This window comes from Bos indicus x Bos taurus, chromosome 4, assembly GCF_003369695.1.
Source record: "Bos indicus x Bos taurus breed Angus x Brahman F1 hybrid chromosome 4, Bos_hybrid_MaternalHap_v2.0, whole genome shotgun sequence".
NCBI classification, from domain to species: Eukaryota; Metazoa; Chordata; class Mammalia; order Artiodactyla; family Bovidae; genus Bos; species Bos indicus x Bos taurus.
The window spans coordinates 114,943,987-114,958,453 of record NC_040079.1 but is presented as its reverse complement, the minus strand read 5'-3'; the positions used below and the strand labels follow the sequence as shown (position 1 = coordinate 114,958,453).

The 14,467-nt window shown below is 46.7% G+C and overlaps 1 protein-coding gene across 3 annotated transcripts in view; it reads left to right on the top strand.

Moving 5' to 3' along the window:
- COBL (cordon-bleu WH2 repeat protein) overlaps positions 1–14,467 on the top strand; it is a 299,076-nt gene that overhangs the window by 193,941 nt on the left and 90,668 nt on the right. The window lies entirely within an intron of this gene.

The following is a 14,467-nucleotide window of genomic DNA, read 5'->3' as shown; positions in this document are numbered from 1 at the left end:
CTTTGTATGCCAGGTGCAAATGCCATCATTTCATTCTGTTTATGGATGAGTAATATTCTACTGTGTATATATATACACCACATTTTCTTTATCCATTAATCTATTTTTAGACTTAGATTGCTTCCATGTCTTGGCTGTTGTAAATAGCAATGCTATGGGGTTTTTTATGTTGAATGCCTAGTTCAAAACACTTCTTCTGCCTACATTTGGAGCACATAGGAACAGTGGTTAGTCTATGTACCAACGAGAAGAGGACATCAGTGTGGAGATGGGGACCACCTCCCGTGGAGGGAAGCCGGCCCCGTGGCGGCTGCCACCGTGACAGGTCACAGCTGAGGCTGTGGCTGCTGGAGCGTGGCAGTGCTCACCCTGGCTCCAGCATGCAGTAAACCCAGACCCAGGCTTCACTTCTCGTCAGCAAGCTCCCTGCGGAGGGCCAGCTGGAGGTGTCCTAGGGTGGACGCAGCGGTTTGGACAACAGCTCCAGAGCTGTTTGAAGTGTGCCATACTTTGAATCCATCTGATTGGCAGGGGTGAGGGGACCAGACCGACTAACCCAGAAGATACGCACAGTTACCAGGAGGGCACAGAGGGGTGCGGGGCTCTCACCGTGGCACAGGGGGATTCGGGGCTGTCACTGTGGCAGAGAGATGTGAGTGTGTGGATCTAGGTCGTTTGGAAGTCAAAGCCCCTTGGTTATCTCCAGGGCTCCCTGGTGGCTCAGACAGGAAAGAATCTGCCACAGTGCAGGAGACCCAGGTTCTGTCACTGGGTCAGAAAGATCCCCTAGAGAACGGACTAGCTACCCACTCCAGTATTCTTGCCTGGAGAATTCCAAGGACAGAGGAGCCTGCTGAGTCTGTGGGGTCACAAAGGACATGACTGAGCAACGATATAAAATAAGCAATTTTAGGTTATATGAAGAGACCCACACTTAATTCCCTCAAGTTCAAGTTTGTTTCATATTTCTAGCAAACTATTATGATTAAATTCTGAGGCAGCAAATAACACATTTCTGGTATGGAAAAGAAAGGGTTTTAAATAGTATTGAAAAGTACTGATTTCTATATAAAGGGCTCATTCAACCATAGAAAATGTTTTTTTCCCCCCGAAATCTATTGTTTTGGTAGATAATAACCACAAAAGAAGCACACCGTCTGTTGTGATGCTCTTTGTATTTCGGTTTCGCTTTCTGTATTTGCCAAAGGACAGAGCATTAAGGAACCATGTTAGTCGTGTTAATCCCAGGCGGTGGTGACAGTCAAATCTTCCAGCCACTAAAAACTTCCCAACAAAGAATGTCTTGTAAGAGGAAACAGAGCTTTATTGAAGGGAGAAGAGACCAAAGTGAGAGCATGGTTTCTTCGTGAAAATTTTAGACGCAAAAGCAGTAGTAGTTCATAAAACCTGCCTTTCCATTATGTAGTTCCAATAGCCAATAGAAAGCCTGATTAAATCTTCATTACTTATGTTACCACAGTATACTTTGTATTTTATTTCTTTTACATATTCTGAGCATTGGTTTGCACTTCGTGAATTTGCTTCTAGCTTAAGAATACTGCTGGAATCCTGGTCCTAAAGTCAGCAAAACTAGTGATGAAGCAGAGACATTATGGTGTTGTGGTATCTTACTGTTACTGACTGCAGCCATGAAATTAAAAGACGCTTACTCCTGGGAAGGAAAGTTATGACCAACCTAGATAGCATATTCAAAAGCAGAGACATTATTTTGCCAGCAAAGGTCCGTCTAGTCAAGGCTATGGTTTTTCCAGTGGTCAGGATCCAGTGGATGTGAGAGTTGGACTGTGAAGAAGGCTGAGCACCGAAGAATTGATGCTTTTGAACTGTGGTGTTGGAGAAGACTCTTGAGAGTCCCTTGGACTGCAAGGAGATCCAACCAGTCCATTCTGAAGGAGATCAGCCCTGGGATTTCTTTGGAAGGAATGATGCTAAAGCTGAAACTCCAGTCTTTGGCCATCTCATGCGAAGAGTTGACTCATTGGAAAAGACTCTAATGCTGGGAGGGATTGGGGGCAGGAGGAAAAGGAGACGACAGAGGATGAGATGGCTGGATGGCATCACTGACTCGATAGACATGAGTCTGAGTGAACTCCGGGAGTTGGTGATGGACAGGGAGGCCTGGCGTGCTGCGATTCATGGGGTCGCAAAGAGTCGGACACGACTGAGCGACTGAACTGAACTGAACTGTGTGTTTTGGATAACAGACCTTTATCAGATGTATCAGATATTTTCTCTCAGTCAGTGGCTTGTCTTATCATTTTTTGACAGTATCTGTGGCAGAGCATATTTTTAATTTTAATAAAGTTCAGCTCATCAATTAACTTTTTCACGGATGGTACCTTTGGTGTTATATCTCGGAAGTTATCACCAAACCCAATGTCATTTCAATTTTCTCCAAGATTATCTTCCAGGAGTGTCTTAGCTTTGCATTTTATATTTTTGGTCTGTGATCCACTTTGAGTTATTCTTTGAAAAGGGTGTAGGATCTGTGTCTAGATTCACTTTTTTGCTTGTGGATGTCCAGTTATTCCAGCGCCATTTGCTGAAAGATTGTATTTTCTCCACTGTGTTTCCATTGCCCTTCTGTCAAAGATCAGTTGACTATATTTGTGGAATCTATATCAGAATATACTTTTAAACTTACCCTATGGCATCCCACCTTTCTCCCTACTACTTTTGCAAGCTTTACTTAAATTGTATCCAAGCCTATACAGTTGCTGTGTCTGCGTGTGTCTGGGCATGAATATTTGGGAAAATCTAAAATGGATGTCCACCTGAAAATCTCTGTGGGATGCTGACTGACCCACCCGACCCCATCCAGAATGGTCCCAGTGCATGCGAGCCATACACAGCCCCGACTGCACATCTTCCTGGGACGTGCTTGCTCTGTGTCCCTGTAGATAAGTGTGAAGAGAGTGGTATAAGTGTGAAGCATTCTGTAGGCAGGGTCTTCCTCCTGTGTTTCACCCTTAAGAAGTACACCTGCTTCTTGCTTCTTGGAAGAAAAGCTGTGACAAACCTAAACAGCATATTAAAAAGCAGAGACATTACTTTACTGACAAAGGTCTGTATAGTCAAAGCTGTGGTTTTTCCAGTAGTCATGTGTAGATATGAGAGTTAGACCATAAAGAATGCTGAGTGACAAAGAATTGATACTTTTGAACTGTGGTGTTGGAGAAGACTCTTGAGAGTCCCTTGTACTGCAAGGAGATCCAACCAGTCCATCCTAAAGGAAATCAGTCCTGAAAATTCACTGGAAGGACTGATGCTGATGCTGGAGCTCCAATACTGTGGCCGCCTGATGCAAAGAACTGACTCATTGGAAAAGACCCTAATTCCAGGAACGATTGAAGGCAGAAGGAGAAGGGGACAACAGAGGTTGGGATAGTTGGATGCATCACTGACCTGATGGACATGAGTTTGAACCAGCTCTAGGAGTTGGTGATGGACAGGGAAGTCTAGCATGGGGCAGTCCATAGAGTCACAAAGAGTCACAAAGAGTCACAAGGAGTCACAAAGACTGAACGACTGAACTTAACTGAGTTTCCTATCTGCCAAAATGTGGTGGGGGGGCTGTTGCCTGTCCTGCCTGGAGCCACACTCAGCTGCTGAGCGACACAGGTGGGCAAACTTTACCCATGCTTTTGATGAGGCCAGGGGGAAGACAGGCTCAGCAAGTGCAAGTGCCCTGGGGCACTCAAGAGGCAGACGTTTACGTTTTGTGGAATGGGACATTGCACTGGGGTCTTGAAGGGTGGATAGGAGTCTGCTAGATACAGGACAGGATGATGCAGGTAGTGGGAACCTTGTGGAGGCTGATGTGTGTGAGTCCTGTAGGAGGGGTAAGATGAGGTAAGAAGAATCGGGGCCCCACTGAACAGCTGCCTGTCTGCCAGAGATATCATTTGGGTTTGATTCTACTTATAATTTAAGTAGGGAGTGAGCTTCCCAGGTGGTTCAGTAGTTTAAAAATTTGCCTGCCAGTACAGGAGATGGGGGAGATACAGGTTTGATTCCTGGATCAGGAAGATCCCCTGGAGGAGGAACTAGCACTCCATCCACTCCAGTGTTCCTGCCTGGAGAATCCCGTGGATAGAGGAGCCTGGTGGGCTACAGTCCATGGGGTCGCAGAGAGTCGGACCTGACTTAGCAACTGAGCACTCAAGATCATGACACCAGAAAAAGCCAAGCTTCTGTCCAGGAGCACCCTGAGGGTCTCTGGCCAAAATGGCCTCCCTGTCCTGTTGAGTGGAATCAAAGCTGAGCAGCTCCCACCACCCTCCCCCTGCCCTCTTCTTGGAATATTCTTCAGTTCCTTGTCGTCATTCAGGCAAATGTCCACCTCCTCAGAGAGGTCTCTCAGCCCTCCAGTTTAATTGCCTGTGTGAGCTCTCTGTCCTCAGCCCGCAAATGTTTCTGTCTTTAAAAATGGGTCACTACTTAAAATTGCCCAGGCATTTCTTCTGTCTCCTGTCACCAGGATGTGAGCTTGTGAGTGGAGGGATGGAATCTGCCTTCTCTGAGGCTCTGTTCGCTCATGTGGGACTGTGCCTGGCACTTACTGGTATCTAGGGAAATTCTGAGTAAACACGTGAGTGACCGGTAGTGGGAGCATTGTGGAAACTACCTTGGGGAAGGGAAAGGCTGGAGGCAGACCGCGAGGTGAGAGAGCTTTAAAGTAAGCCAGACAGAGATGCTCTGGTCCTGAACAAGGGCAGCGGCCAAAGGGAAGGAGGGAGCAACGCAGGAGAAGACCCAAGGCCCACCCAGAGCCACGTGGTGGAGAAGGTGCGCCCCCTGGGACATCCCCAACCTCCAAAGATACAGGGAAGAGGACGCGCACGGACAGAGCCGAAACCTAGGTTCAGTCTTCAGAGCAAAAGTAAGACCCTGCTTTGGCCACGCCCCTTTGGAGTCTCCCAAAGCCCGCTTCATCTGTGCAGCAGCAGCATCTTCCTCTGCCTCCTGTGGCCATGTGCTCCCTTCCGCTCCTCTTCCTGCCCTGCCCACTCTCTTCCCTCTGCTGTGGCTCCTCCAGGGTTCCTCTGTCCTCTTTCCCCTTTGTGTGTTGTCTGCTCCTCCATTACCAACCGTTCCCCTCCATGCGGATAGTTCTCAACCTGCCAGATGTGACCTCACTCCCTGGGAGTTCCAGGAACAACTGCCATCCAGGATCCCCCGTGTGTTTCCTGAGGACATGGGTCCCAAATCACAACCCGTGCCAGAACCTATATCATTAAGATCTCTTTTTTACAGCTCTTCTGTGCATTCTTCCCATCTCTTCTTGATCTCTTCTGCTTCTAATAGGTCTTTATCGTTTCTGTCCTTTATGGTGCCCATCTTTCAGTGGAGTGTTGTTTTGATATTTCCCATTTTCTTGAAGAGCTCTCTAGTCTTCACCCTTTCTGTTGTTACCCTCTATTTCTTTGCATTCTTCAGTGAAGAAGGCCTTCCTATCTCTCCTGCTATTCTCTGGAACTCTGCATTTAGTTTAGTGTACCTTTCCCTTTCTCCCTTGCTTTTCCTTTCTCTTCTTTCCTCAGCTGTTTGTAAAGCCTCCTCAGAAAACCTCTGTGCCTTCTTGCATTTCTTTTTCTTTGGGATGGTTTTGTTTGCCTCCTTCTGCACAATATTCAGAGAAGGCAATGGCACCCCTCTCCAGTACTCTTGCCTGGAAAATCCCATGGACGGAGGAGCCTGGGAGGCTACAGTCCATGGGGTCGCGAAGAGTCAGACACGACTGAGCAACTTTCCTTTCATTTTTCACTTTCATGCATTGGAGAAGGAAATGGCAACCCACTCCAGTGTTCTTGCCTGGAGAGTCCCAGGGACGGCGGAGCCTGGTGGGCTGCCGTCTATGGGGTCGCACAGAGTCGGGCACGACCTGAGCGACTTAGCAGCAGCAGCAGCACAGTATTATGGACCTTCACCCACAGTTCTTCAGGCACTCTGTTTACTAGATCTAATCCTTTGAATCTATTTGTCACCTCCACTATATATTCATAGGGGATTTGATTTAATTCATACCTGACTGCCCTAGTGGTTTTCCCCACTTTCTTTAGTTTAAGCCTGAATTTTGCTATGAAAAGCTGATGACCTGAGCCACAGTAAGCTCCAGGTCTTGTTTTTGCTGACTGTATACAGTTTTTCCATCTTTGGCCACAAAGGATGCAATCAATCTGATTTTGGTATTGACTATCTGGTTATGTCCATGCGTAAAGTCGTCTCTTGTGTTGTGTGAAAAAGGGTGTTTGCTATGACCAGTGCATTCTCTTGCCAGAATACTATTAGCCTTTGCTCTTCTTCATTTTGTACTCCAAGGCCAAACTTATCTGTTACTCCAGGTATCTCTTGACTTCCTACTTTTGCATACACTGATACTATATGTAAAATAGATAACTGATGAGAACAGACTGCTTCCTGATGCACAGGAAACTCTACCCAATGCTCTTTGGTGACCTACATGGAAAGGAAATTCAAAAAATAGGGGATATATATATGTGAGTGTGTGTGTGTGTGTACATATATACATATGGCTGATTCGCTTTGCTGTACAGCAGAAAATAGCACAACATTGTAAAGCAACTATAATAAACAATTGTAAAGAATGAAATTATATCATTTACAGCAACATGGATGGACCTGGAAGTTATCCTACTGAGGGAAATAAACCGGACAAAGACAAATACCATATGGCACCTACATGTGCAGCATAAAGAAAATGATGCAGATGAATTTATTTACAAAACAGAAGTAGAGCCACAGACGTAGAAAATAGTCTCTGGGGTTGCCAAAGGGGAAAGAACAAACTAGGAGTCTGGGATTAAGACACACACACAACTATATATGAAACAGACGACTAACAAGGACCTACTGTCCAGCACAGAGAGCTATGCTCGGTGTCTATAATAGCCCATAAGGGAAAAGAATCTGAAAAAGTTGATCTGTGTAATTGAGTCTTGCTGCTGTACACCTGAAAGTCACATGCCACTGTAAATCAACTATATTTTAATAAAATAAAAATTTTTTAGAAAGAAAAGTAAGCCAGAAAAAAAAGGAAAAATAAAATTAAAACAAAAAGACTACAAATCTTCAGATAACTGTCTATGTACAGCTTTCTAGCTAATACCGTTTTAGCAGAAAAATTAACCCTTTGTAAATATCTGTTGGAGGGATATAACAATCTTTGGTACACATTGGGGAAATAGGAAGGAAAAATCAGACTTAAAGATTTTATGTTAAAATCTCCATTTAAGAACCAAAAGCACGTAATCAGTATGCTGTTTTAGGGCGTTTTGTGCTAAGTGAGGAAGAAAGAAAGTGCTGAAATAGCAACTTTTGTTTCTTCTCATAACTTTCCATGAAGCATGCCCAGTGTTTTTCTTTCTGGAATTACCAAAGATGGTGATGACAGAAACTGTTTTCCCTGGCAGCTTGCCTGCTCCCACCTGTGAAGAGGGCTTTAATTTTCAGGGATGGAATATAAACAACCAAAGGGAGTCATTTCGTTGACCCGAGGCACTCAAGTTTGGGTGGAGACTTTTTACCCTTTCTTAGGAGCCTAAGAATAAGACAGAATCCAAAAACACTGGGTAGGTACTAGAATTTCCATGGCCAAAAGTATGGTGACTTGGTCATCTAATAGTAGCAAATAACGGATAAATTCCCCACATCTTGGGCATAGGTCTATGCATGGTTTGTACAGTTCCTGGAAGGACTCTTTTTTTTCCCCCAACTTTAGGAATGAACCTATCAGTTCAATTAGCTTTTGCTCCATCCATCTGCCCAGATGACACCCAGAAATAGGGACAACGGGAGACACTGCTTTCATTAAAAAGATGCTTGCTCACATAGAATCAGTGCTAGTTTATGTGTGCACGTGTGCTAAGTCTCTTCACTCATGTCGAGCCCTTTGTGACCCTGTACACTGTAGCCCATCAGGCTCCTCTGTCCATGGGATTCTCCAGGCAAGAATACTGAACTGGGTTGCCATGCCTTGCTCCAGGGGATCTTCCAGTCCCAAGGATTGAACCCACATCTCTTACATCTCCTGCATTGGCAGGAAGGTTCTTTACCACTAGCACCACCTGGGAATTCCCACTTTATTTGTAGTGACCAAAGTTAAATCGTGGCATCACCGACTCAATGGACATGAGTTTGAGTGAACTCTGGGAGAGAGTGAAGGACAGGGAAGCCTGGTGTGCTGCAGTTCATAGGGTTGCAAAGAGTTGGATGTGACTTAGTGATTGGGTAAAACAACAACAGTATCGTCTGACAGCAAGATTACCTTTTGAACTTAAGACTATACAGGTACTCTAAGATTGAAACTCCCCACATATTATGTCATCGGTGACCATGGTGGATGTACTCTTTATGGTGGGACTTAGGAACCCCTGTAAGACCAGGATATGATGTCACCATCTCCTTGAATCCCCTCGCCAAATTCCCAGAAGGAGAGTCACAGGTTCGTACTAATACCTGAGCACTCTTTCCCCAGGGCTGTCTCACCTGGGGAAGGGTATAGAGAAGAGGTGTTTAGACAACCCCCCACTGAGGGCAGATCAAATCTGTTGAGTAGGCAGGGTCTGAGGGCTGTGTCCACAGGGGACATTGGAAGGGAAGCATCCTTGAGGAAATGCAAAGCTAGATAAATAGTAAACTGACAGAAACAAGCAAATCCCAAAGGAAACACGCCCTTGGGGTGTCGAAAACTGATGCACAAACTGAAAGTTGAGAATTGTGTTTTATTCAGCAGATAAAACTGAGGACTGAAGCCTGGGACACAGCCTCTCAGATAAGCTCAGAAGAGCTACAGGTGGTGGGGCTGGATATTTAGCAATTTTTGCAACAAAGACCAGGTAGTTGGAACATCAAAAGATTACTGTTACTTAAAGAAAAGCAGACATCTGAAGTTAAGGAATTTAGCACTTTTCTATGTCCGGGAAGATGCAAGTCTGGGCTCACTGAAATCATCCTTTGGTATGCACCTCAGTTATCTAGGGCCAGTATCCTATGCTTTCTCATCCTGAGTCTCAGAGTCCACCATTGCGGGTGGTGGTAGCTGCAGTGTCTGATGGTTTGATGGTGGGCATCCTGTCTCCAGGCAGAGTTCTCTTCAGGGCTCACCATTGGGGAGGTTATAATGTGATGTTTTGATGGCTGCAGCATCCTTTGTTTACTGATATGGTGCAATATTTTTTCACTAATGGGCTGGCCACAGCCAGCTCTGGGGACTTGCTAATTCCCCGAGTGATGCACCTTGACCCAAAGCCCCAGACTTTGAACTCTATTTCCTCCCTGGCTGCTACTTCCCCTTCCCTCCCTGAAGGCATGGCACCATGACCAGTGTGTCAGTCTGCCTGGGTTCTTGCATAATCTCTGCAGGTGCCCAGATGAACAAAACTGGGCCAGTGCAGCTGTGGGAGCTGTGGCTTCGCATCTCCTGGCAGGCAGGTTGGAGCTGCCCCAGGTGCCAACCTGGTCCTCACTTACCCTCTGGTCTGCTCCAGGACAGGTTTCACAGCAAAGGTTCCCTCTTCCCAGAGCTCGCTGTGCACTCCCATCCAGTTCCCTCAGCAGCTTCTGCCACAAGATTTTACTTTCGTTTTCATTGAAATCTACTTGACATATAACATTATGTGTATTTCAGGTGCGCCGTGTGCAGATTTGGTACATTAATATACTGTAATCTGTAGCGACAGTCAGCACCCGTGTTCCTTCACATGCCTATACTTTCTCTTTTTCTGGTGGGAAGAATCAAGATCTAGTGTTTCAACAAGTGATGATTATCATACAATATTATTGCCTATGATCGCTGTGCTAAGTACTAGATCTCTAGGCTTATTCATCTACTCTGTAAGTTTGTTTCCTAAAACTACCTCTCTCCTCTCTCCTCACACCCCAGCCTCTGGTCACCACCGTTTTACTGTTCTTATAAATTTGGGTGTTTTAGATTCCACATATTCTGAGTCATCTTACTTAGTGCAATGCCCTCAAGGCCCATCCACATTGTCACAAGCGGCGTCCAAATGGCCAACAGACAGAAGCGTGGAAAGACGCTCAGTATCATTCATCAGGGAAGTGCAAATCGGGACCACAGTCAGTATCACCGCACACCGGTCAGAATGACTGTTATCAAAAAGTCAGGATATAACAAATGTTGGCCACATGTGGAGAAGAGGGAACCCTCGTGCTCTGTTGGTGGGAATGAAAAATGGTTAGCCACTATGGAAAGCATTATAGAGGCTTCTCAAAAAATTAAAAATAGAACTGCCCTACAACCCAGAAATTCTACTTCTGGGTATATTCCCAAAGGAAATGAAATCAGGCAGGACATGGGGCGGGAAGCATTTGCAGATTTCAGGCAGAGCATGACCTGCTTTGCTGTCCTGTGGCAGGATCTCAGGTGGGTGTGAGGAGGCCAGGGAGGGGCTGTGACACTTATTCAGCTGAGAAATGACTGTGGGTTCAGGCAAGTAGTGACAGGGACACAGAGGAAGACTGGCCTCTGCTGGAGGGGTGTGGACTATTCCAGGAAGATATGCAGCGTCTGGCCCAGAACAGCTAGAAACAAGGCGTTGTTGTTCCCCTGAGATGGAGGAGGCAGGGGGAGGAGGATGCTAGCAGTAAAGAATGCCCCTGCCAATGCAGGAGATGAAAGAGATGCAGGTTCTATCCCTGGGTCAGGAAGATCCTCTGGAGTAGAAAATGGCAACCCATTCCAGTATTCTTGCCTGGAGAATCCCATGGACAGAAGAGTCTGGCAGGCTACAGTCCATGGGGTCCCAAAGAGGTGTAGTTGCCTAAAGCTACTTAGCATCCATGCACATGGGGGAGGAGCAGGTCTGGGGAGAGAATCAAGGGGTTGGTTTGGACATGCACCTGCCCGTGTCCAGGTGCTCTTGTCAGCAGGCATTTAGGTGTGTGACCTTGGAGCTTAGGGGAGTTCAGGCCAAGCTGTGAACCTGGGAGCCTGCACAAAGGTGGCATTGACAGCACTGCATATGGAAGAAACCACCTTGAAAGTTCTCAGGAATAAGGGAAGTGGCCAAGGATGGCCCCTGGGGTGGGCTCAGTTGCCAGAAGCCCGAGGGGGAACATGTCAGCAAAAGACCCCCCAGAAATGTGCCTCCAGCCTCACGCCTGTCAATGCTGCTGCATCTTACCCCTTGTAACCTGCCCTGTTGCACATCACCCCCGGACAGCCTGCCCACCCCGTCTCTGCTCCACGCTGCACTGGTTTAGATGCCCCACTCTCCCAGGGGGTGTTAGCGCCCTCTGCACAGTGGCGCTGTTCATCTTTATCCTGCCTGAGCTCTGCAGCCTCTGACTCTCCTGATCACTTTGTGCTCCATGACACCGCACCCTCTCAGGTTTTCCCAGCTCTCGGACAGCTTCCCAGAAACTTCCATCCTATACCAGCCTCATGAAAGTTAGGCCTTCTTAGGGTTTTGTCTTTTCCTTTCTTCCCTGACACTCTTCTTGAACAATCCCACCCATGCTTAGCTTCAGTGCCACTGCCATGCAAGTGTCTCAGTGGGACACCTGCAGCCTGTCCACAAGGAAGCCCCACAGACATGGCCAAAACCAACCCCCCTGTTTCGTTTGGTTTAGGGAAGCCCCCTGAACTATTTCTCCACACACGCACCCTGTGGTGAGGAGCAGTGCCATTGTCCATGAGACATCTGATCATTACCTACCTCCCTTCCAACAAAATCAGCCTCGAGGTCCCGTCCATCTTGCTCACCTCTTATTCTCAGTGCCAAGCGCAGTATTGGACACATAACATTACAAAGTCACCTGTCCTCAGGGGAAAACAGGTATTGGTTTCATCATACAGATGCTTTTGGTTACAGCATTCACTGCTGCTGCTGCTGCATCACTTCAGTCGTGTCCGACTCTGTGCGACTCCATAGACAGCAGCCCACCAAGCTCCCCCGTCCCTGGGATTCTCCAGGCAAGAACACTGGAATGGGTTGCCATTTCCTCCTCCAATGCATGAAAGTGAAAAGTGAAAATGAAGTCGCTCAGTCGTGTCTGACTCTTCGCGACCCCATGGACTGCAGCCTACCAGGCTCCTCTGCCCATGGGATTTTCCTGGCAAGAGTACTGGAGTGGGGTGCCACAGCATTCACTAAGTTAATGGATATTTAGTGCCCACCCAAAATATGCCAAGGACAGTTGCCAGCACTAAGGAGATAGCAGAAAATCCCGCAAAGGGTCCACCTTCAAAACAGGGTGTGGTGTCAGAGAGCACGGGCTGGACCCACGTGTGTCCCCTTTTGTAAGCAGACGAAGTGTCAGAGAGCGGTCAGCTCTGTGGCCTTCAGCAGGTGACCGAGGCCCTCTAAACTCACTTCCCTTTAATGGACAATGAGACAGATGTTCACTCCATCGGCTTGTTTTGATGATTACACAGGGCAGCGGGGATGCACAGGAACCCTGAGTGCAGCATCTTCCTCTCAGCACGTAAGCTGGGGTCATCAACGCTCTCTTTCATTGACTCACCACTCAAGGTGAGTCAGGTGGGATTGGTCTCAAATTCAGCTTCTGGTCCTCTGTGTCCTCACCTGTGAAATCAAAGAGCTGGAGTTCCCGCTCTAGAATTTTGTGTTCTGTGGTGTCCTTTGGTTTATTTCCTGTTTCTTTAGCAAACACATATACATCACTTCCTAACAGCATTTCTGGCAGCTGGGGACATTTCTGAGCACTCGCGTGATACGTATGTGATGCCTTATGGTGCCCCGTGAGGTGGGCGCTACTGTTGTTCCATTGAAGAGCAAAGAGCAAGTCACAGAGAAAGTAGTGTCTGAGTGAGCATGGGCAGCTGGCGTAGGTTCTGTGTGACTCACAGCTCCCAGGGTGGCCTCACTTTTCTGCAGGAGGTACTATCAGCACACGTAGCCCTCGAAACCTAACTAGGATACCTAACCACATTCTCTGAGGAGCCTGATTCCTTGTAGGAGCTGGAACCAAGACTGGGGTCCTTCCAGGTGTGATTCTGCAGGTGACCTCCAGGGCTCCCTGTCGTACTGCGCTGTCCGCCATTGGCTCGGGGGGCGATGAGAAGGGTCAGGAGGTGAAAGGTCTTAGTAGAAACTACCCATCAGTGAGGATGGCATTCTCTGTGCTTTTCATGATATTAACATATTTAATCCTCCCAGGCACTAAAGAAACAATAAATATTTTCATCCCTGTTTTACAAGTGGAGAAATTGAGGCACAGAGAAATTAAGCAGCTTACCTCACAGTGGAAGCAAAACTCTAATCCTGCTTTCTACCTCCAGGGTCCAAGCATGACCACCATGCTACGCTCTCCTCTTGCTGATATATTTTCCTATGCTGTTCTTGTTCAAATCCTTGTGATCATCCTCTTAAAAAGCACAAGTGTATTTAGAGGAAAATTATACAGAATAATCATCACATAGAAGCAGTCATTGAAATTTTAAATGAGAGCAACCTCATTATACCCTAATGTTGGCATCCTGGTGTCCCTGGAGAATGAGAATATGATCAAGAAATAAGTACCTTAGAATGCGGGTCCCCAGCCTCCGAGATCTAATGCCTAATGGTCTGAGGTGGGGCTAATGTAATAATAATAGGAATTAAGTGCACAATAAGCATAATGTGACTGAATCATCCTGAAACCTTCCCCACTCCCATCCATGGAAAACTTGTCTTCCGTAAAACTGCTCCCTGATACCAAAAAGGTTAGGAACTGCTGCCCTAGATGACTGAGGATTTATCCCTTGAAGTAAAAATCTGTTGTGTTCAGATCTTTTTTAAGCAGTTCCAAGGGAAATCTTTCTAGACGCATCACTAGTTTTTCAGAATTCTCGGATGTGACACTGACTCTTCCCAGGAAACTCTGGATTTATTATTTGTTGTTGTTCAGTAGCTAATTTGTGTCTAACTCTTTGCAATCCCATGGACTGCAGCATCCCAGGCTCCCCTGTTCTTCACTATCTCCTGGAGTTTGCTCAAACTCATGTCCATTGAGTCGGTCACGCCATCCATCCAACCATCTCATCCTCCATTGCCCCCTTCTCCTGCCCTCAATCTTTCCCAGCATTAGAGTCTTTTCCAATGAGTCAGCTCTTCCCATCAAATAGCCAAAGTATTGGAGCTTCAACTTCAGCATCAGTCCTTCCAATGAACATTCAGGGTTGATTTTCTTAAGGGTTGACTGGTTTGATCTCCTTACTGTCTAAGGGACTCTTCAAAAGCATCAATTCTTTGGTGCTCAGCCTTCTTTATGGTCCAACTCTCACATCTATGCATGACTACCAGAAAAACCACAGCTTTGACTAGACGGACCTTTGTTGGCAAAGTGATTATTGTTTAGACCAAGCTTGGCAGGAGCCTGGCAGGTGTGGCAGGGCAGGAGCCTCCTGTTACTGATCACAGACATGAGCTGGCAGCCAGTTTCTGCTTGGTTCTAAAAAGGT